This window comes from Aptenodytes forsteri, unplaced genomic scaffold (genome assembly GCF_000699145.1).
Source record: "Aptenodytes forsteri isolate BGI_AS27 unplaced genomic scaffold, ASM69914v1 Scaffold7, whole genome shotgun sequence".
In the NCBI taxonomy this organism is placed as follows: Eukaryota; Metazoa; Chordata; class Aves; order Sphenisciformes; family Spheniscidae; genus Aptenodytes; species Aptenodytes forsteri.
Window position 1 is genome coordinate 1,565,866 of NW_008795919.1, and position 2,699 is coordinate 1,568,564.

A 2,699-nucleotide genomic window follows, 5' to 3' on the forward strand; every position below is an offset into this window, starting at 1 on the left:
CCCTAAAGCATATATAGGTTAGTGCCACAATTCATTCTCAAAATTTTAATGACATTTATTCATGACTGTGCTTATGATCTTGACAGAGTCCTGAGATGGACTGCAACCATTTACATACTATGTTTTTTTATATAATGTAAAGATAAATATATTCCTACTAGAACTAGCCAACAGCCACACAAGCCACGCTTTTTCATTATCTTCACTATAGGCTTAAAGTTCAGATGTTAATGATTGTCACTCTTGGCATACTTAGGACATATATCCCCAATTTTTATCTGAAAATTGATTATTTTCTGGAAACGGCTAAGGGATATTTTTATTCTGAACTAAACTAAAAACATATTTCTGTACTGGATCTAAGCTAAAACAGTTTTGCCATTTCCTTTACATCATGAACACATCACTTTTGTTAATAGTGAAATACTTTTCCCCTAGAGCGCAATTTCAGCCAATTTAAAATTCCAACACGAAGAAAGGAGTGAGAAAAGGTTTAGGCTTTCTTCTAAAATGAAGAGTAAGGGAGAAAGCATAAAGACAGGTATAGACTCCTAACAGATGTGGAGAAGGTAATTTATTTGGACAAAAGTAAGAGCTTCAGGAACAGTTCTAAGGAGGAAATTATTAGAGGCTTGAAAAAGTACTCACACACAAGCTAGTCACTACTTAAGTCTTCAGTGAACTTCCTCAAAGTGTTAAGATCTGAGATACCATGTTAACAAGATTAAACAGACTATTTTTTAAATCTATCACAGCCTCAGTTGACACTGCACATAAAGCAAAATGAATTAGTATATTTTCATGGGTTTTGTCTATATCTGCCAGTGCTTAGCGTGATCAAAGTTTCTTCCCTCTGTTGTAGAGTAGCAAAGGAGAGGGGGGAAAAACACTACAATACAAGAATGCAATAATAAAGCAATCATAAAACTTAGGGCAAATTTAGTATCATAAAACTGTGTCAACCCCCCAGTATCCATTTAAGTCAAAGGCTCACTGTTTATACCAGGCGGGAAGAGAAGTAGATAAGCTGTGGGAGGATGAAGCTCATATTTGGGTACACTTCAGGGTGCAGCAATAAACTTTAACACAATCGTAAACTAAACCCAAGACCAAATGTAAGGAGCCTTCTACACTGAGTTTATAAGCCAGCCAATAGCTACTACATTACCAATTAAAATTACCGAACTGAGGACACTAACCCCAGAACACTTTTAAGCAGAAGTAACGCTTGGAGCATGTAAGCAGCTGTAGCCCACTTGACACATCAGCTCCCCAAAGCTGCAGTAGCAGGGTGGCTGCCGGGGCCACAGACATCCCACGCGACACGTCACTGGCTCTGCACCCTCCTGACTAATTGCGATCCGTCCGAGGCGCTCGCAATGCCGTTGCGAAACCGGCTGTGGGGTACAGCTAGTACTTTAAAAAACTACAGCTGTCTTGACAAGCATGAATCATCAAGGGCAATCAAAATTTGCTGTGCTTATTTGGATACTAGACAGATGATCCATTAATCCCATGCTAATTAGTCTGAAGTAAGTGCAGGCACTGACCTCCCGCAAGAGATTAAATGACAACTATATTTACCCATTTTCCTCCCTCGGTATTGACAAGTTTTGTAAAGAGGCATGGCAACGCTGACCTCAGTCGGTTTTGATCAAAGGAGATAAAACTTGTATCTTCTCCTTTCTAAAGTTATTTCTCAAAGGATTCCAGAAAATAAGCTAAAAACTGTTTTTCCATTTGAAGCCAGGCTGCCCTGCAAGTCACACTGATTTTATCAGGATTTTTACCTGATCGGCCTGAGTCGGGTTATGCGTGCTGTTAGCCTTTTAATTTCTTCTACTCTGTGTCGATTATGTACTAAGCACCCTCAACTACGTTACTTCAGACAGGAAGCAGTTTTACAAAAGTAAAAGAGGATCTACTTCTACAGTTGGAAGCCAGAGAGTACACCCTACAGCATATATACATACAGCAGGCTCTCCAAGTCAGCCCTCCACTATCTTAAAATCTGGATTCTTCCGGAATTGCTCCTTTGTGTCAATAAACATTTCCTATCGCACCAAAATTAACACTACTTCGATTATGCCAATAGCGTGATGGGGAACTTGGTGGACAAGATGCGCAGACCGCTTAGGTCAAGAAATACATCTTGCAGACATTTGATAGAAGAATAATCATGGAATAAGACACAAGTAGGAAAATGCCACCTGCAAAACACTACCGATATTTAACCAAAGTTTGTTAAAAAAAAAAAAAGTCCGTATTCTCAGAAAGTATCACCTTGAACTCTTAGTAATGGCTTAATGTCAAAAATACAACTTATAATCGTACAGCTTACAGGACTCACGTGCAGGGAGCGCGTTACTGTGTACATCTGGAGACCTACGCCTGTTTCCCTACCTCCTCGCCATCGCTATTCCACGCACAAGCCAGAGCCAAGCCGTGCCCAGCCTGGCCGCGCCTGAGGCCACGTCCCGTTTACTCTCGGGAGGGTAAAGTCACCCCACAGCCCGGGCAGAAAACTTCCACCGCAGTTACCAAGCAGCCTGTTCGGCAGGAGCTGCGAGGGCACACGCAAATCTCCTCGGAAAGTTTAGCGACCTGCTGCGGTTCCTCTTTAAAGGAAAGCGCCCGGCGGCTGCCAAGACGCCTCCGAGCCCGCTCGCGTGTCACCGCCGGAGGCCTGCTGCGCTGCG